This window comes from Mirounga angustirostris, unplaced genomic scaffold, assembly GCF_029215605.1.
Source record: "Mirounga angustirostris isolate CCGP_5_RB_7025 unplaced genomic scaffold, mMirAng1.0.hap1 SCAF_13, whole genome shotgun sequence".
Lineage (NCBI taxonomy): Eukaryota > Metazoa > Chordata > Mammalia > Carnivora > Phocidae > Mirounga > Mirounga angustirostris.
The window spans coordinates 104,821,992-104,843,451 of NW_026991721.1; the positions used below are offsets into that span (position 1 = coordinate 104,821,992).

At 45.1% G+C, this 21,460-nt stretch overlaps 1 non-coding gene across 1 annotated transcript; it reads right to left on the minus strand.

Annotated features, from left to right (window-relative positions):
- Positions 1–20,408: 20,408 nt before the first annotated feature.
- LOC123858128 (small nucleolar RNA SNORA61) lies at positions 20,409–20,540 on the minus strand. Its single transcript, XR_006794084.1, has one exon. It is a non-coding gene; the product is annotated as a small nucleolar RNA SNORA61 (small nucleolar RNA).
- Between the last annotated feature and the right edge of the window lie 920 nt (positions 20,541–21,460).

Below are 21,460 nucleotides of genomic sequence, written 5' to 3' on the forward strand. Positions count from 1 at the left end.
GCCCTCCGCGGGCGCTCGGGCTGCGCGCTCGGAGGCGGCGCTGGACGCGGTCCGTGCGTCCCCCGCGCCGCGGCTGCACGGGGTGGCCGCGGCTGCCGCACCGGCGGCGGGCGCGGGCGGGGCGGGGGCGGGCCAGGAATCTGGGTCGCGGGGAGCGGAGCGAGCCGGGAGGCACCCGGGCGGCCGGCGGCGGGGAGGCGACCGAGAGCGGCCCGCGGAGGGCGTGCGGAGGCTTCCCCGGGAGCGCGACGCGGGCGGCGACTGAGCATGCCCAGTCCCCAGCCGGGGGCGCGGGGCCGCGGGGGCGCGGGCCCGGGGAGGGGCCGCCCCTGGCGCCCAGAGCGGGGACGCGGCCGCGGTGGCCCGGTTGGGTCGTGCCGGGCTGAGCCGCGGGAGGCGCGGGACCCGGACACCTGTCGGCGTGTCCTGCAGAGAGCCCTGCAGTGAGGCAAGGTGTGCTGCTCGCTTGCTCCCCAAATTGTCCAGAAGGCAAAGTTCGCTTTAGCTCAGCTCCGGCCCTTGCGGCCTCACCGGGTGATTCCCGCAATCCTGGCGCGCACGTCCCACCTGCCTGCCTTCCTGTGCCTGGGGACCAGCCCTCCGGGGTGCGCGGGTAGCACCCGCCTTTTCCGACACCTGGACAGTCGGGTCAAGTTCTCCAAGAGCCAGCTCTTTAATTAGGTGTAATTGAGAGATGCTGTCAGTCCTCCCAGGTCCCATATCTGCGTTTCAACCAGGGCTTCGAAACAATATCTTCACCCCGGGGTTAACTGCAATGGGTGGATGACACACACCGTGGCCTGGGGCCATTTAGGGAGCACTGCTTCACAGTGCAACAGGAGTGGCCCAGGATGACCCACCTGACCCTCGCCGAAACCTGTGCCTTTCTGTGGTGTGGTGCTTCATGTTGAGTGAAGAACGTTTTCTCTATACTGCAAGCAAAACGCTGCCTACGTTAAAGGCAGCCTGGGGTCAGGAAAGAGGGTGAGCCCCGAGGTCGGCCTCGATTTCAGTGTCACCTACCACCCCGGTTCCCTAACCGTTCCGGGCCTCTGTAGCCTGAAGGGTGGTGATCCTGACCTCTCTGGATTGTTGTGAGGATTGGGTGAGGCAAGTAGGCAGAGCTCTTGCTGTGCAGTAGGTGTTCACCAAATGCGTCTCTGAAGGTTCCACATCTGCTGGTCTGTTTTCATGACAGGTTGGGCGGGCTAGTGCTAATCTTGAAATGGTGAACATTTGTGGTGTTGCCTCTTCACATTAAATAACCTTAAACTTGGATCTTTCCAACTTTTTGTTAAAAAACATTAGCCACTGTTACCTTTTCTCTCAACTGTCCAGTTTCTTCCTACTTCCTTGAATAAACCTCTAAGAAAAAAGCTAGACCAAGGCCATATATAGGGGTGATTCACTAGGGGCAGGATTATCCACATAAGAATTTCACTCCATAGTCTTCTAAAAGTGTTTAATTGACTTGCATTCCCCTGTGGTCCTTGTTTCACAACTATTGCACAAAGTAAGGTATGGAAGGAGGTTTACTCTGCATAATACTGTCCGCTCTTAAAAGTACTGATGTTCAAAAAGTAAGCTTTTCAGAGGTGCCTGGGTGGCTCAGTCGGTTAGGCATCTAACTCTTGATTTCAGCTCAGGTCGTGACCTCAGGATGGTGGCATCAAGCCCCAAGTTGGGCTCTGTGCTGGGCCTGGAGTCTCCTTAAGATTCTCTTTCCCTCTCCCTCTGCATCTCTGGGATCGAGCCCCGCATCGGGCTCCCTGCTCAGTGGGAAGCCTGCTTCTCCCTCTCCCCCTCCCCCTGCTTGTGTTCCCTCTCTCGCTGTGTCTCTCTGTCAAAAAAAAAAAGTAAACATTATCTCCAAAACATATCATTTTCTTCATGACACTGTGCCTTTACTTATGGTATCCCACCCTTTCTGGAATACTCTTCCCTTTCCATTCCACTTCACAGAGTCCTACCCACTCTTCAAGTTCAAATGCCACCTTCTTTCCAAAGACTTCCCCAAACCCCACGGCGGAGTTAATCCTCGGCTGTCATCCTGCTGTCTGCATGTGCCACCGTCTAGTGGCATTTTCAAAGCCATCTAAAACAACCTCCCCGGTGACTGTTAGGTCCAGGCCCCGTTCCAGGCACCAGGAAGATAGCAACGCACAGGACAGACAGGGTGCCTGCCCTCATGGAACTTATAGTCTCGCTTGAAGAAGATAGGCAATAAACACCTAAATGATAAATAATCACCAAGGACACAGGCCATGTATATTTTCGTCTTTGTGTTATTCGTCAGATTAATGTATACAGTCTAGATTCATCTTTCCAAAAACATCAATAAAAATATTAATATTGGCCCTGGGCCGACCAGACTACATGGACATGGATCCCTGACTGGTTGTTGCGGAAGCAATGATTTTTACTCCTTTCATTTGACTCCCTCAGCTAAAACAGTCCTAATCCCAGACAATTCTAGGTACGTTCCTACAATCCCGTATGAAGAGTGGAAGAGGATGGGGGAAAGCCAGAGAGTTTAGCCCCCACACCAAATTATATCCTTTCTCTAAATTCAAGGAATGGGGGCGCCTGAGTGGCTCAGTTGTTAAGCGTCTGCCTTCGGCTCAGGTCATGATCCCAGGGTCCTGGGATCAAGCCCCACATCGGGCTCCCTGCTCAGTGGGAAGCCTGCTTCTCCCTCTCCCACTCCCCCTGCTTGTGTTCCCTCTCTCGCTGTGTCTCTCTCTGTCAAATAAATAAATAAAATCTTAAAAAAAAAAAAAAAAGACTGTAAATTCAAGGAACGGCATTTCCAGTGGCTGGATTCAACCCGGATTCCCAGCTCTCCTGAGTCCCAGGCCTCTCTTCCAGGATCACGCAGCACTCCCAGTCCCTCCCTTCTCTTGATCTTTGGCCTCTGTTTATGTCAATAGTTATTCTCTGTTGGACGTCATTTGATTGTTTGGATCTATCTGCTCTCTGAATGACTCAAGCTTTTTTCCTCTGATCTTCTTATTGTCTGAGTGTGAGACAGACTTGGCACCACTTAGAACCAACTTTTCCAAAGCATATGCGTATACATGTATTCCATAGTCGTTAGTGACAGCCCTGCCACTGTTTAAGGTTTAACTCCGGGGCAGGATCTCACTTATCCTTATGTAGATAGCACTTAGCAGATGACCATTATCCAATAGATCCTCAATAAAAGATTGTGAAATGAATGAATGAATGTGTACAGATTCTCAACTCTTCTTGCTTCCTCAGACTATAGTTCTTTTCTAATTACTCTTTCTACTAACCCTACAATTTGGCTCAGTTTCACCCTTTTCTATTCTACTAATTTCCCCTCCTGCCACAAATCCACAGATCTCTTCCCTTCAGGGTCCACAGAGCATTCTGAAGAAAACCTTAATTCATGAAATAATTTGTGTGTTATAACGAAAGCCACAACGTATTCTCTGTAAATCGGTATCATTCTTGTTTCCTCTGGTCCACCGCAACTGTTTTTTAAACTTCTTTCCCTTTCCCATCTTCCCCACCAGCCGTGTGTTGAACAATGTACCTCTGGCTCTCCCCACTGCCCCAGAGAAGAGAGACCATCAAGGGTCATCACCCTAGGAATTAGCTCATTACCGTGACTATGTCCTCCACGCCACCACCCCCAGCTCTTCCTCTTCAATCTCGGCAGAGTAAATATCTTTGTTCTTGATGCTAATCTGTATCAGTAGACTATTTTCTTCCATCTTTATTCACTCTCTCCCAGCTATCCCCAACTTTTCTCTCTTTCCCTTCTCTCTCTCAACCACCTTCCATCTTCTGATGAACATACCCAGAGTTTTTTGGGAAGCCTGATTGGACACCCATGCCCCTTTAAGGTGTCTAAAAATGACTGTCTGATGTGACACTCTCAGGGGTTCTTTAAAGAAGCCTCATCGGCTCTCTCCCATCTCCAGGCATTTCCTTTGTGCTTCATCATGGTTACAGTTACAACTGCCAAGCTTGTAAGTACACCAAGATGTGTGACCTCATGCTCTGCTTCTAAATATCTCCATCATCAGACATCTGTCATCTTTTAGTAGAGTACCAGCTAGGCACTGCTCAAGGAAAACTGCTCTGAGATGCAGCTTTGTCACAGGCACATGAAGCATTTCTCGTCAGTTAATCAACACCGGAGGACTCTGACTAATAGCATAGTAGGATGCTGAGAGCAGTGTATAGAATTTCAGGTAATAACCTTGTTTGGATTGATCCAGGAAGTCCTTACGGGCTTCCAAACCATGGGCATCCTTGCTCAGGTAGTCTGGCAGCAATTAATTGTTGCAACAAAGGCAGTAAAGTATTTGGTGATACCTGCTGCAGCGATATTACATGATGATAAAGCACCAGCCTGGAAATTCAGGGGTCTAGGCTTCGCTGTTTTCAGTCTCCTGTGTAAAGTGAGGATGACAGTAAGAACGTCTACCTCATAGTGTTGCTGGTGGGATTACATGGGTGATCTGTAAAGTGCTTGGCATCGTGGCTAGCCCATAGTGCTCAATAAATGTTAGTCATGACTGTAGCTCCATTACTTTTGGATAAAAATCGTATTGAACAGATTACCATAGGATCAATGGGGGTGGCAGCTGAAGGAACTGAGACCATCTGAGGTAGCATTTGGGTGTAATGAGCGGGGAGGGTCCACAGAGGAGAGATTTGTACCACTAAGGCCTGCCCTGGTTACCACAGTGGAGTTGAGGAGGGAGCGGATGCTGCGCTCTCTCATCTGTGGGGTTCCACCTCAGCTCATTACAGGTGACACACAGTCTTTCCTGTCTTTCCCAGGCAGGTGGGTGTCTATCTTGCTATCTTGCTCAGGAGATCTCTCATGTAACATCATCCTTAGGTATTTATTTGAATAAAAACCTCCCCACCCAGAGGTTTCTATCTTCAGCAAGGCTCGATTGAGCAACGCGCCAGTAGGAGTCTCCCACCTGGACCATTTTGTGGGTGGAGTGGAAGTCATGGCCCATTTATTTATTTTTAATCTAGCTCTGGTCTTCATGTTGTGACTTGAAGAACTGGTAGTAGGAGATGTACGTGGTGTATATATTGGCTTCATCATGAGACCGGAAAGGCAACCTCTGGGCTTAAAAAGTGTTAGGCCTTGTCTCATTTTGCTTAATTGTTGGGTAAAGTTTAGAAATCAATATAAGGCTATTCTGTTTCCTAATAGAATGGATTTTATAAGCCTATGGAGTTCTGGGTACAAAACCGACGTGGCCGTTGGACCCACTGTGCCTCCAACTTATGTGGAGTATATGCCTTATCTATGTGGATAAAATTGTGCCCGGGATTGTGTGAGAGGTAATCTTCATGCTGGAGAGTGCTTGAAACCAAATACACTAAGGCTCTGAGACATGCTGCTATGGCAGGAGTCTTAGGATGCGGTACAGAAAGGGCTTTCCAGGGCCTAAACCCTGCTTCAAAATGCAGTCCGCTTAATAATCATTTATTGAACACCTAGTGTATATAATATGTTATGCTAGATACTGGGGAGACAAAGATGGATAAAACCCTGTCTGTGATCTTGAGGAACTCATATCCACAGAGGCATAAACACCTGTGTGCGCACACACGCACAGTGTGGGCCTTTTCTCCAGGTTTTTGCTAATATAGGATTAGATCTCTACTAAACCTCCTTCTCCTCCCCTTTCAGTCACCCCGTCAGACTCCTCTGGGCCTGGTTTTTGTTTAAGATGTCATTGCCCCGTGACACGCAGGCCGAAAACATCTGTGAGTCCTGGTGCTCAGGCCCCCACTCTTGTCAGCCAAGTCCAGGGGAGTTTAGTTAATCTCTGAAAGGTGGCAGATCCTGCAGGAATCCAAGAGCAAGAAACTCATGTCAGATAGCAAGGTAAAAGTTGGACTATTTTGTGACTGACACTGTGGATGATGCTCCTACCTGGAAACTTTAATAGGCCCAACCTACAGTGGCCTTTACTGATGGTCAGCCTCGACCTGGGGCATTGATGTTTAATAGGTGGCCGCTTCTATACTAGAATATATATATGTAAGGAGCAAATTAACATTTTTGAAGGTTTTTTTTTTTTGGAGGACAGTCACGTTTAGTGGGTGGGAGAAAATTTGCTTCTGTGGGTCTGTGAAAACCAGGCTGCGATACAATAAGAGCCTGTGTAATTTCTTCCTGAAAATTTATGCTACTTAGTTGCACGGAAGCCCTTTGATGAAACTGTGGAAAGACAAGTCATCTGTTTGGATGCCACAATAAACTTCCAGGACAATTCAAGACACCTACAAAAACACACATTTTCCATGGACAACAAATTAAAAAATGCATCTGTTGAAAACGACATGACCTAGAATATGTAAAAATAAATGGGAATATCATTTGCTTTGTGGATGGTGCTGGGCTAGACATGGTTCTGGATGACATCATTTCCTTTGCTGGTCAAAACCCAGCCAACTTCTAGGATCTCAGTAGTGGTGGAAGGGAGGCTCAGGCATATTAAATTTTTAAATTGCTCATTGCTGATCTCAGGGTTGGAACCATGTTCAAGATGGTTGTAGGTGGAATAGTGAAATCGGCTATATTGCTTATGGCCTCTTCAAAGACCGCTCAGAGCTAGAACTCATGGCTCCGGTGGTCGGACTTGAAGGAATCAGCAGGGGTCTCAGCACGTGTGCGGCTGTGTCCAGCTCCCTGCTACTTCTGGCCTTGGCTAGGAGGGCACATTCAAGAAGGCTGTGGCCAACACGGCAAGAAGTGGCTCCTTGTTCCTCATTCACTGGGGATAGAAGTCTCCATTCCTAGAAGAAAAGGGAAGTTCTCATCACTAGAAAGAACATAGTTTTCCACTCGGGAAAAAAAAGAAGTGAGTGAAGGTCAGGTGGCATATGGAAAATCTTAAATTTGTACTTTCTTAACAATTAATTTCACATATAGTTTTCATCAAAATAATTTTTCATGTTATGTTCTTTACATGGTAAAACTACCAGTGGGCAGCATTTCGCTGACTTCTGGGAGCACTCTTCGTGAATACAGTGAAAATTTTTGAATTAGGACCTAGTTTATTTAAAAGAATTCTAGGGACCCCTGACTGGTTCAGTTCGTTAAGGGACGGACTCTTGGTTTCGGCTTGGGTCGTGATCTCAGGACTGTGAGATCCAGCCTGGAGTGGGGCTTCGCGCTCAGTGGGGAGTCTGCTTGGGTTTCTCTCCCTCTGCCCCTCCCCCCTTTGCTCTCTCTCTTTCTCTTCAAAAAAAAAAAAAGAATTCTGCTGGATGTATAGCCTAAAATAATGATTAAAACATAGAGATAAAAAATCTCTGGCAAAATTATATTTAAAATAGATGGCTTGGTCATGTTAAATTATTGAAAGGCTACAACTGAAACATTCTAACAATTAGCTATTACACAATATAACATCATTGCAAGCTTTTCATTCCAACCCATATTGGGAATTTATGGGGTTGTTTTATTCCAAACTATTTTCCAATAAAGTATCCACATGTTTACCCCACATATGTATTGTACCATTTGCCTTAACCTTGAATATACTATTTACCTCACAATCAACATCAAACCTAAAGGCTTTTTTTTGTGTCTGTGGAGCAGAAATGTTTTTATTTCATAACTGAATAATTCTGATTCTTCTGAAAATTGATGTAATTCATTCATCTTCAAGTGAGGCAATACTGAAGATCAAATTTGTTATAGACATTGGTGTTTTAAATTTATTTTTTCTTCAGAATTTACCAGCTTGTTGTTGTAAGAGGGAATAATATAATAAAGTGTGGCTTTTTCCGTGATATTTATCTATGTGGTGGAGAAGAATTTGGTTTAAGTTTTAAGTTTTGGTGAAGGTTTTAAAATGTGTTCACTAGAGAGGTGCCTGGATGGCTCAGAAAGTTAAGAATCTGCCTTCGGCTCAGGTCATGATCTCGGGATCCTGGGATCGAGCCCTGAGTCAGGCTCCCTGCTCAGTGCGGGGAGTCTGCTTCTCCCTCTGTCTCTGTCTCTGCCCCCCTGCTCGTGCTCTCTCTCTCTCTCTCAAATAACTAAAATCTTTAAAAAATAAAATAAAACATGTTCACTAATTTAAATCCTATATTATGTGACCTATTAGCAAAAAATTATGTACTAACAAACAAAAAAAGCAATCTTTGTGACTATGTATTTATTTAATGTCAAAAGCAACATATACCCCTCTCCCCAACCCATTTTGGAAGTATGAGTTAGTAATGTACTTTGAGTAATTAAGGGATGGATGGATGGATAAGTGGACAGATGGGTGGATAAATGGAGAGGAGGGAAGGAGGGAAGGGTGGGTAAGTGAATACCATTCTCCTGTCCAGAATTTTCTGAGACTCCAGATTTCAAATATTTTCTCTCACTGTCAGATTGTGTTTCAGATGATGAATCTCAATTTTTGGTTCAGAAGCCGTGTTACCATATACATGGAGACATTTCTCCTACTTATTTAATACGCACACTAAAAAAAAAAAGATTACCATGACATCCTATCTTCATGCTGGATTTATTGAGTGCTGTGTGCTAGGTTCTGGTGGGCAATGGGGACGTGAAGATAAATACTGTGGGGACCAGCCTCAAAAATAGTAGCAGTCTAGTAGCAAAAAAAGAGTCATGGAAACAGACTTATTTATTTATTTTATATATTTTTTCAGATTTTATTTATTTATCTGACACACAGAGAGAGGCAGAGAGCGAGCACAAGCAGGGGGAGCGGCAGGCAGAGGGAGAGGGAGAAGCGTGCTCCCCGCCGAGCAGGGAGCTGGACGTGGGGATCTCGATCCCAGGACCCTGGGATCATGACCCGAGCCAAAGGCAGACGCTCAACCGACTGAGCCACCCAAGCACCCCTAGACATATTTAATGCAAAAGAGTAAGTGGTGGACTGGCGATATGGACCGATTCCTGAGGGGAGCCCGCCGGAAGGAGCGTCTGAGTATATCCCTCTTTGGTGACGTCCAGCAGTTTCCTACACACAAGGAAACTTTTCTGTCCACGAGCGTGTCTCCGCATAGCTCAGTGGCATGTCACGACATTGCCCTGTGACTCATGCCGTGTGGGTGTGCTGCTTGTGGAAAAGGCTGTCTTTACATTTCGTATTTAAGTGTATTAGTCACAATGTAGAGCAGTCTGCAGTGATGTGCCTCTGAAGGTTTGACTTTGCAGCTCTTGAAATCCCACATGACAGCCAGGCTTAGCGTACCTGTTCTTTTGTTATTGTAGAAAGGGCATTTCCTCTGTGAAGCGTCTCTGAAGTTCAAATACGTTACTTACAGATTCATTATAAATTTGACAACCATTTCTTGAGTGCCTACTATAAATGAGACACATTTCTAGGGAGAGTCCACATCGTTGGGTCCCAAAAATTAGTTGTAGCCCCAGGATAATAATAATACCCGAAGGTAACACAAAATAATAAAAATAACTGACATCTCCACGTTGCTCTCATGATGTGCCAGGCACTGTTGTAAGCACTTGACATACTAACTCAACTAAAATGACGGGGGGCTCTCACGTCTCTGATTTAATAGATTTCTGTGCATTTGGGAATAAAGGAGATGAGAAATTTGTGATTGACTATGCGAGGAAATAGAGCCCTCTTTTAAAATCCCTGTTTTGTTTGCTAGATCACTTGAGCCAGTGTTTCCTTAGAGCTGGTATGGAAGGAGCAGCTACAGATGGCCAGATTATCAACACTTCTTAAAGGCAGAGCAGCAGCCAATGGTAATTCGGAGGACTTTCAATGCTGAGGAGCTACAAGTAGGTGAACCAATATGTCTTTTTTATTTATAACATCTATCCTTTTATGAAAGTAAAACACATGCATTAGTTAAGTAGAGGAGAATTCATTACATTTTTCCTGATCCCTGTTCCACTCTTGTGTCTAGATCAAAGTTAAACAGTTACATAGAATAAAATTCATTGTATTTTTCCTGTTCCCTGTTCCACTGTTGTTTCTCGATCAAAGTTCTGTGTGACTGGGTGCCTCAGATACGAATGTAAACAAGCACCCAAAAATAAGAAAGTAGGGGGAGAAGCCCCCAACGGAAGAATCAAAGGGGCAACAGTGAGGCCATCATGCTCAAAACATCAGGTGAAGGAGTGAGCTGCAAAATTATCCACAAAGGCTCTGTTTTGTTGTTGTTCTCTTTAAAATGGCAGAACAACCCTCTAGAAGAGTTCCTAGTAGCTCAGTCCTCATGGAACATGATTCCATGGTTCTGTGATGAAATTGAACTACAGACATTTTCTTCTGTGATCTGAGAATTTGCTAAGAAATGCCCAGTACACCTAGTTATGTGGAGAGCGCCATCAAAACTGTGGGTGATATTTTCATTCTCGTTGAAATTGGCTTTTGTTGAATGGGAGGAAAGGGGCCAGGGATACTTGGAACACTAGTTTTGCATCAGAATCGCTTGGGTAAATAGTTCCCAAATAAACATGCCAGAACATCACCTAGGCCTAGGGAATCCGAATCCTTGGGGTGTGGGGCCCAGGCATGTATGTGTTTGAAAACTCTCCCAGGTGACTCTAATGCACACAGCTGATTAAGGACCACACACTTAGGAGATAAGCCAAGTTCTGTAAAAGCATGAACAGGAGCTCATTTGTTTCACATTTTATTATATTCTTGCAATAAAATCATAAAATCTGTGTGCTTCCCCAGGCTGAAACTTCTGAACAGGCCTATTGTGAATAGACTGTAATGTGGTTATTTCCTTTTTTTGCCTAAGTGGAACTAGTCCTTAACTAGAATGACAGCAAGGGCATTTAATAGGCACTCCAGAGAGAGAAGCAACGTTTGCCGTCACTTACCATTAACATTTATTAGGCTCTGGTCGGCATGGTAAGGCCACCCGAGACTGAGCCAATTCATTTACAAAGGAACATGGTGTAGCAGACGGGGATGGGGGAAAAGTCTTAAAGCAAAACATTTCTTTAGGGGCGCCTGGGTGGCTCAGTCGTTACGCGTCTGCCTTCGGCTCAGGTCATGATCCCAGGGTCCTGGGATTGCGCCCCACATCGGGCTCCCTTCTCCGCGGGAAGCCTGCTTCTCCCTCTCCCCCTCCCACTGCTTGTGTTCCCTCTCTCGATGTCTCTCTGTCAAATAAATAAAATCTTAAAAAAAACCCAACACAATAAATGAGGAACCTGAGACACGGAGAGGTCAAGGTCACGAAGCTAGCAAGATTCTAGGCAGTCTATGTGCGTTTGAACGACCAGGTGATATTGTCTCTCAAAGTCCTGGCGTTGACTCTAATTTGGTGTAAGGAATGGAGTGCATATTTTATTCGGGTTTGTCTCTTTACTAATTGTTAGTCAGAAGCAGCCCCACGCCTAGTGGCAACTTGGGGTGAGTTTTAGAGGACGACGAGGAAGAGTGCGTAGCGCCATTTGCTGAGGCCACGCACACCTCCTTCTACTGCTCTCCCTCTCCTCCTCCCCTTTGTCCTTTCCCTTTCTTCCTGCCATCACTTTTCCTTTTCCACTGCTCAGGCTGTCAGTCTAGAGACATTACCTGCATAAATTCTTAGTGTTCTTGGGAACCCTCGGGTATAGATAGAGTGGGAGAAGGAAGCCAAGTGTTATGCCAGGCAGAGGAGGCAGAGGTGAGAACCCTACACGGATGGCAAAAGCTGAGAGAAGCAGGGATGTGTCCATGCGGAGTGGAGGGAGGGGTGCCCAGGGGCCTTTCCCACCTGTCAGGACACCTATTAGGTTCCTGAGAAGCTGGAGGAGAGGGAGGGGGGTTCGCGTCTGAAATGAGTGAGCTGAGGAGTGCAGATCAGGGATGCAGTTTGATGCAAACACAGCCCGGGTCTGTTTCATCTCTGCAGACATGGAGGGCTGCAGTGGAGGCTGCAGGCTGGCGGCCGGGGCGGGAAAGGGAAACCCAGTCCTTGGACAGGGATGGACTGTTACTAGTAAGCCTCTTGTCCCGTGTAAATGTCAATGAAATTGCAAAACCCTATGTTAGAGTGAAAGGGACCTTTGAAATATTCGAGTCAGGTAACGTTTTAAAAAATTTTAGTCATGGAACTCGGATAAATGGCCTTCTACTGTGAACCCCACGATGTAAGACCGACAGAAGCAGATGTGCTGTCCATAAAGTGGGCCTGAACCAGTGTCCCTCCCCGCTCTCCCCTCCCGCTGTGCTTGGTGACTACCTGACGCATCTCTGAGAAACCCCGAGGCTCACAGAAACCCAACTGAAAAATCAATAGTTAGGTCTGAAGGCCCCATTTCACAGAGAAGCATTTGAGGTGCGGAAAGGTGATGAGACTTGCAGGAATGAAATACTCCTCACTTGTGCCCCCAGCAGTATGTTCTCGGATGTACCTTGCTGCCTTTCAACCCGTGAACAGAATAGATCCACAAATATATATTAGCACTATTTACGTGCAGTACTTGAACAGAATAGATCCACAAATATATATTAGCACTATTTACGTGCAGTACTTGATCCTGGAGGCAATAGTGTAAGATATAAAAGTATAAGCTATGGCCTTCAAAAAGTTCATAGCCTAATTGGGGAAAATTGAATTAATAACCTAGAAGTTGAATAGTTGAAAGAGACCAGGGGGCGAGAGCTACCAGGAGTGATTTAATCAGACACTATCCATCTCTGCTCGATGAGGGCTTGGGCTGTCCCCACAGTGGGAGCCTTCTGAAAACACCTGGAGTCTTTGACCTCTCACTTGTCGGATCAAACCTGCCCCAGCTGCTTCCCCTGCTGCTCAGTGTCTGGTTTAATCTATGAGCTCTTCAGAAGTGTTTCCTGCCCGTCGCTTCTTTTTCTTCTGAGTCGACTTAAACTCTGGTGACAGAGGGCTTTTCCCGGCTGGTAGACTTCCTTGAAGATGGTTTGCTGGGAGTTTCAGTGATTGTCTGCTCCTGGATCTCTTCCTTGTCCTTGTTTTGGGATGACTCTGCTACCTTGGGTTGCTTGCATGTCCCTGATAAGTCTGCCATGCTTTCTGGATGGACCGTCTTCTGGCCACCCTGGAGGATGGATGGGTAGTTCTGCATCTTCCCTTTGGGGAAACAGACCTTGCCAGTGGTGCCCGACGAAGTCCTGTCTCTTCTTGCTAATGGCTTTTCCTGGTCTTAGCTGCAGTCAGTCTAACTGAATGTGCTCCTGAGTGCATATGTATCTTTTGGGCCTTTATGTCACTAAGGGATGGAGAGTTGTTTTTTATAACCTAATCTGCAAATAAGAGCATGAGTGAACTAGCAGCCTTACCTGTCCCTTCTAGGCCCTGACCCACCCACCCCCACCTCCCCCCATAACACAGGCTCTGTGGCGTCTAGACCAGCAGTTACTATGGGAGAATGCTGCTCAGAGGCCTTATATCTCCTTCCTCAGTGAGGAGCACCACCTCTTAAAGACCCAGCACACAGGACATCTCATCATAGTGCGGCCCACCTCACTGACAGTCTGACCCAGTGGAGGAGTTACAGAAGTCCTGGCTAGTTATTTGGTGTTGACCTACCTTTTTCTATTTTTCTAGGTCCTAGAATCTAGTCATGGACTCTTCTCCTGATCACATGAAAATCAGGCTGAAGATCATTAGCCTCAAGAGGTAAGCAACCTGCTGTGTGAGTAACAGCCCCCTGGACAGCATTTATGGAAAAGCCCTCACAAATCTGGGGGGAGAAAAACAATGCTGGTGTGAGAGAGAAGCAGTAACCCAGCTTTTAAATTCAAAGCTTCAAAGTCTTTCTCCAATTGAAGTGCATCATGGCAGAGAAGAGCTCAAGCCCCAACTGTTGATAGGAGACCTACATCAGCCGTGGGAGTCTGAGCATTTTCCAGCTGTATGTCCCGTGTAGAGCGAGGGTGGAGACCACTCAGCTCCGTATTAAAGGCCTGACAGCTCTCTTCTGTGTGGGCTGCTTTATGTTGTCCACTTCTGGCATTTGTGTATGACTTGGGACTCTGGCTTCCTGGCCAATGGTTGGTATGAAAACTGCCTTGTTTGGAGGGGTAGGGGTTACATTTACCCCCTTCTAATAGGGCTGGACCTTTGTCAACCGTGGCTACATCTTTAGTGAGAGACTAGTGGCTGGAGCCTCAGTCTCTAGGTCATATAGGACCTCAGCTAATGGATGGCATCCTCAGTCTCCCCCACAGTATTTTTGGGAGCAAGGCGGGGTTCTCCCTGTGTTTTATGGTGCAAGGGGCCTGGATCATGGTGATCAAAGTCTGAATCTCAAATTCCTTAGGCATTTCTACATATCATATTTCCTTGGAGGCTCCCCTGCCCTGTTTGTATAAGAAACAAAGCAAGAGTACTCTGACTGTGGAGTACTCTGGTTTTGCTTGCTTGCCATCCTTTACCTGGGGGCTAGCTCTGCCAAGCAGCACCTGTTCCAAACCTGACTCACCAGGAAAGTATAACCTTGGGTCTTGAAGTGAAAGGGGAGAGGGTTGAGAAGAGTGTTTAGGACTTAGCAGGAGCTGTGCTATGTATCTGAGGCTGAGCAACAGGCCCTGTTCCTTAAAAGAAGGATGGGTGACTGATGTCTTGCTTCATCCTGGGCTCTGGGCCAGACAGACAACCTGATATGATGCTGCTTGAACCGAAAATTATGACTAAAGGAAGGAGTGTTCCTGATGCACATCTTCCCTCAGGAAATAGAAATGATTGCTGAAATCTAAGTGTTTTGTTTAGAACACCAAACAAAGGTTTTCAGCTCTTCTTCAATTTGTGGTTTGACCCCATTTCTCTAATGTTAGTGTTTCTACGGTGTAAGGCTCCAGCCATCACCTCTGTCATAGACTTGGCTAGAAGAACTAATGACCGGGCGCCTGGGTGGCTCAGTTGGTTAAGCGGCTGCCTTCGGCTCCGGTCGTGATCCCGGAGTCCTGGGATCGAGTCCCACATCGGGCTCCCAGCTCGGCGGGGAGCCTGCTTCTTCCTCTGACCCTATCCCCTCTCATGCTGTTTCTCTCTCTCTCTCTCTCAAATAAATAAATAAAATCTTAAAAAAAAAAAAAAAGAACTAATGACCATTCTAGATCATCTTGAGACTAAGCCATGCTTTTATAAAATGGCACAACCAAGAATGTAAGACGTTGTACTAGAAGTGAATTCCTTACTGTAATAATCTTTCCTTGTGGTGATTAGGTCTGACCCCAGCCCCAGCAAACTCTCTTCAAGCTCCTGGGAAGAAACATTCATTGGCCTTCTTTGATCCACCTAATTGACACCTTGGTTTCATTCCTTATTCCTCTATTTAACAGCTGATGAAAAGGGGGCATATGTGACCTGCACCATTTAACCTTAGCTGCTCTCATTACCACCTAGGTATGGCTCAAGAAACTGAACGACCCCCAAACACAAGATGGCTGTGTGTTGCCAAAATACCTCCCACCTCAGACCCGAGTCCTCCCAGGGGTGATCCCCACCACCATTCCAAGACCTGGCAGAACCGGAGGCCCCGCCTAGATCTTTGGCCCTGGCCCCTGTTGTCCACATTTTTAGTTCCCAGTCAGATTTGCTTCTCTGCTTTGTTCTATGACTTATGGCCCGAATCCCTGTTCATCATTCTACTTCTTATTGAAATGCTTTGATGTTTCCGTTACGCCTAGTTGATTTTTCTTGGTAGGAACTGGGCTGACTTCTGAGAGACCCTTTGCTACCCTGGCTTGGGTACCATCTGCTCAGCATGCCTAACCCTTTCTGTTGGGACTCTGAATGGGAGAAGCCTGGGATCACTTCAGTGACATGGCACCTCCTGAAGGCTTCCATACCAGCCAGAAGCCTTCAGTGAGGCCGGAGCCCTGGAGACAGGGTCCTGATTTTCAAGGAGGGATATTTGCCCGGGATTCTTATTTATTTCTGTTTTCCTCTAAGTTCCCGCTTCCACGGCTGCCATCTCCTGGCTGGAGGTGCCTGCTACATTGAACGGGATTCGGCTTTATGCTTCCTGAGTTTCTTTAGGTCCTAGACACCCATTTGTTTAACAGTTTATCCCCAACTCCTTTTGTTTCCTGAATTCCCAGCCAAGGCTTGTCTCATGCCACCCCAATCTCCTTGGATTAGATCAGAACTAGTTAACACGAGGCCACTGTTACAATAAGAGCATTTAAAACTATGGAGGAATTTGTAATAGAAGGGATGACATAAGAAATCTGTCAGACCCTTAAACCCCAAACAATTATTTAGGCAGGCACGGAAAACATTTTTAAACTTGAGATCATGGTCTACCTGTATCACCATCTCAATAATTCAAGTTCACTAAGTTTCTTGTTTCAAATGATATTTCAAAGCTATCTGTTTCCATTATGGTGTGTTAAATTTCATGAAGAGCTCCATAATCAATACTAATTAATTATTAATTCCTCATCCCGAGAATGTCAACAGGCTTCCTAGAGATGTTGAAAAGTAAATTCTAGGTCTAGTTGACTTCTTCTTAACCATGGCCTCCAAAGCCATGATCATCAATAGGCGAGAAAGTTATGGTGACCCATCTTATTTCTGACACTGAGGGCTGGAATGACAGAAGAGAACAAGACAATTAATACTGCTTGTCTTTTTGGGGGGCATCTGGGTGGCTCAGTCGTTAAACGTCTGCCTTCGGCTCAGGTCATAATCCCAGGGTCCTGGGATCGAGCCCCGCGTCGGGCTCCCTGCTCGGCGGGAAGCCTGCTTCTCCCTCTCCCACTCCCCCTGCTTGTGTTCCCTCTCTCGCTGTGTCTCTCTCTGTCAAATAAATAAATAAAAGCTTTAAAAAAAAAATACTGCTTGTCTTTTTAAAAAGTTGACAAGAGAGCATCTAAGCTTGCAATTAGGATTCTGGACACACTATCTTTATTGAAGGTTAAAAGTTATACTGTGTAAATTATTCTTGCGTATGCTTGCTTAAAAGATGCAACCATTTAAACCATTTTTCATGTTTGTCGTGTCTGTATTTGTCTCAGAATGCTTGGACAGATTTCAGAATGCCAACGGACATCTTCCTACAGTGCTGTCCTTGAGCGTATTGCATATGCTTGGAGAAGGAGGGACACTGGGATGGACTCCTATCTCTGTCACTAACTGCATGATCTTGGGAAAGTCGCTTAATCTCATAGAGCCTTAGTTTCCATATTTGTAAAATTAAGAGAATAAAACTTACTCCTAGGGTTTTGTTTTTTGTTTATTTTTAAGATTTTTTATTTATTTGAGAGAGAGAATGAGAGAGACAGAGAGCACATGAGAGGGGGGAGGGTCAGAGGGAGAAGCAGACTCTCCGCCGAGCAGGGAGCCCGATGCGGGACTCGATCCCGGGACTCCAGGATCATGACCTGAGCCGAAGGCAGTCGCTTAACCAACTGAGCCACCCAGGCGCCCACTCCTAGGGTTTTTTGTTGTTAGGGTTAAATAATAACATCTGTTCAGTGTTAGTACTTGCCAAAAGATAGTTGATAGATACGTTTTAACATATAAAACTGTGAGAACACAGAATGTGAATCACTCTCTTAAAAATGTCTCCTATTTAACCAGTCTCAGCTGCTACATCTGTAAAGTGGGATATGGAGATGACAGTAATTAGAACTGTTTTGAGACACACATTTTACAGGTTCCGTAATAATTTGATAATCTAAGTGCTGTACCATTTGGTTTCTTGGTCCCTCGTACCTTATAAAATGAAAACATTTCACCTAAATAAATCCCCAAAACATTAGAAACCTGGCCGTTTGTTACTCTGGGGCAGGTTTTTAAAGAGCTCTATATTGATGAATAATATGCAAAATTCTTCCTCGATGGTTGAACATATGAAAAGCAGCAGGATGGCTTGTTAAGGATGCAGATCGCTAGGCCCTGGCTGCAGAGATTTTTAAATGCACCCTCTAATCCACTGGGGCTCAGAGAAGCTATTAAAACTCACATGTGCCTTTAGTTGACTCCTGTCTAATGGGGCTGGGGATTGTTTTTACCGGGTACTGTACTGTTGCTGATGGTGGCCGGTCTAAGGGCCACCCGTTGAGAAACCTGCCCGTGTTGTGGCCTCTGATGTAGTGTGCACGGCGGAGAGTGGCTGGGAGATGCTGGAAATTCTGTTTACAGTTTCACGTAGAGCAAGTGCGACTCCACTCACGGTTGCTATACGGGAGCTTCACCAGGTCTGCGTGTCGGATTGTCGCACGTCGCAGCCCTAGAGAGAGACTCTGGAAGAAGAGCCGAGTGCGAGCTCTCAGGGAGAGGAGCTGCCTCTCGTGCCTTCCCGCCTTTGCCTTAAGTGAGGCAGGATTTTGGTGCCTGGTAAGTTGCTTACATAATCCAAAAACTATTTTTGCAAAATGGGCAAGTGGGTTAGAAAATTCCAAATTCCCTTAATTCCCTATTTATACAGGTGAATAAAGATAATTTCTGCCCAACCAACAGAAAATGGCAAAATTGATGCTTCTGGCATGAGGGAGGTCTTTGTTAGCCATAAAGGAAAAGCTAAGACCATCTAATCAGATCTAATAAGAAATCCCCCCAAATTAGAAGGGATCATGAAGATGATATGAAATACAGATTTATATCCAGTGCAGTTAATGATGAAGCTTGCCGTCTCTTGGCAAGTATCTTTTTATTTTGGTGCGTTTTTGAGAGATTAATGATAGTACGAAACCATCAAAGTTGACATTTTAAAATGAATTGTTTATAGATTTTTAAGATTATATGTTTTAAATTCTTGTAAAGGGAAGCATTTTTAAGAAGTTGCCTCATTTGACCATAATCTTTACAAATCACAAATCCCAGTCCTCTGGTCATACCAAAGATTTCCGTATACCCTGAGTTATCTGCTCTTTATTTTCTTCTGCCTGAGAAGTATGTTGCAAATAAGTAATTATTCTGTGAAGTAGCAGGTCTTCAGCCTCAAGATAAGTAAACCATTGTGTGTGTGGGGGGAAACATTAATGTTTTATAGGTAAAATCTTATGTTTTGCACCTGACCAAAAACCCAACAATCCTCCAAGCAGTGTTTTATGTTTTATGTAACACATTGAAGACTGGCCCCTTTCTTTTTTTTCTTTTTGCCTCTAATTACTGCATGGGAAGTCTTTCACTATATGACTTACAAAACTGCAAACTTTTCATTGAATTTTTATCACCAAAGCATGAATAATGCATTCAGTCCTGAAATGTCACCGTGAACATCAAATGGTTTTACATAATGCATTCTTGCTGTAGTTTCAAGAAGACAGCAATCCAGGAAGCAGCAGAGACAAAAGTTTGGAAGGGCAACTTGTCATTTGATACAAACTTGTCATTTACCTAGGAGGGATAAAATAAGTAGCAGAAGAATAAGTAGAAAGACTGAGAAATGAAGTTGTTTTTTTTTTTTTAAACCGTAAGTAGGAAAAAAAACCAAAAAACAAAAGCAGTATACTTGCCACTGGGGACAGGTGAGGAAAAAGCCAGAAGGTAGCCAAAAACAAATGTTCTGGATTGGGAGGAAGGGAAATTAGAAACCCCCTAAGTATAGGAATTAAATCTGAAACTGCAGTGAAATGATATCACGATTTGGAACCATAGTAAATATATAATAAGCCTCAGGGACTGTTCGGGAACATCTTTGATATTTTCCGATTGAGGAATCTTGAAGTGGAAATGTAATGCTATTAAAATTCTACCTTTCAATGCTTTATTAGTTTATGGTAGTGCCCATCCTTCCAGCATCCCTTTCTTTTAGGTCTTGAGATAAATCCAGCTGAATGAAGTGTTTAACCCTCTTATGGAATATGCTGTTACTTGTCTACCCAACCGTTGTTTTCCTGCTTTTCTTGCTAATAGAACCCTCATTTTATTTTTCTCCAGGTAGTGTATTCTATCAAGGTCACTCGATCACAGGGAGGATGGGCCTCATCTCAGCCCCATGGAATTAAGCATGACTAGCCTAAAGTAGCCATGGCAATCCCACTCCCTTTAGCTAGTGATTGGTCAGGGGTAAGCATGTGTAATAGTTTTCTATTGCTGCTGTAACAAATTAGCACAGAGTTACTATTTCACAGTTTTGTAGGCCCTAAGTTTGGGTTGGCTCGCTTGTTTTTTTTTTTTTTTTTTTTTTTTTGCTCTGAGTTTTATAAGGACAGAATGGCTGTCAGCTGGCTGGGCCCTGATACTGTGGGAAGGATCTGCTTCCAAGATTATACAGATTGTGGGCAGAATCCAGTTCCTTGTGGTTGTAGGACTGAGGTCCCCACTTCCTTGCTGGCTATCAGCTGGGGCTGCTTCTAGCTTCTAGAAGCCTCTCTCCAGACCCTGCACACAGACTCTTACCTCTCTGAGCCAGCAACAGTATGATGAATCCTTAACACTTGCAATCTTTTTTATTTCTTCTGCTTGATCTCTCTTGCTCTGGCCAGAGTAGACGTTCTGTTCTGTTTTGTTTTTTATTCAAACCTTGTTTAAAACAGCCCACAAGCTGTATACCAGATTATAAACACTGGAAGGCCAGCTTCATTGTTCCTTTTCCTCCTTTAACAACCACCAAGACTAGCGTTCAGATCCGATGGGAAAGGGAACCAGAGGGTTGGATGTTCTATTCTTAAGGAATTGTATGGTTATACTGGGCCCCTAGATACTGTTTTGAGGTTTGCAAACTTCATTATTCCTGCATATTCACAGGTTCCAAGGATTAGAGTGTGGGTATCTTTGGGGATCCATTATTCTGCCTCCCATAGTATGCAACCCATGTATGATCAAAGAAACAAGAAGGAGTCCATTGGGAACTTCATTTCCTGGGTGAAAAGACAGAGACCCTGCTCCCTTTTTCCAGCTAGAGACACTAGTATGGAGACAAGATAATCTGGGAGCACCTGCAGCAGCCACCTTGTAACAAGGAGACATTAAGAATGAGGATAAAAAGTCAACATACAAAGGGTGGTGGAGTGGGAGAGTAGGAAGCACCTGGATTCTTGGAACATTTTTGAACAGTAGAACCAATACCAGTGATTGCTTTTGTCTGAATGGCTTGTCAGTTGAGGAAAATTATTTTTTTTTAAAGCAGTCTGTCTAGTTTTCTGTCACTGGCAACTAAAAGCAATTCTGAATGATATGTTGCTCCTAGCCTTGATTTCTGGAGCTCTACTGTGGGACAGACCTCTGCTTTTCCATGCTTAAAATGTTGTATTGACTAATCTGAATAAATTTACTTATATAGGAATTCATAATAAATGTGTTCAGTCGTGGCACCAATCTTAGCTTCACCTTGAGACTGTCTGTGCTCAGGGTTACAGAGTCCAGGAAGGGGGTCCAGGGGTCAGAAAACTATAGCCCATGAGCCAAATCCTGCTGGCATAAGCCAGGGTTGCTAAGGAAGGTTTTTAGATTCTCAAACGGTTGTTTAAAAACAAAACAAAACAAAACCAGAACAAAAAGAGAATATGTGACCAGAGACCATGTGTGGCTACTAAACTGAAAATATTTATTATCTGGTCCTTTATAGAAAAAT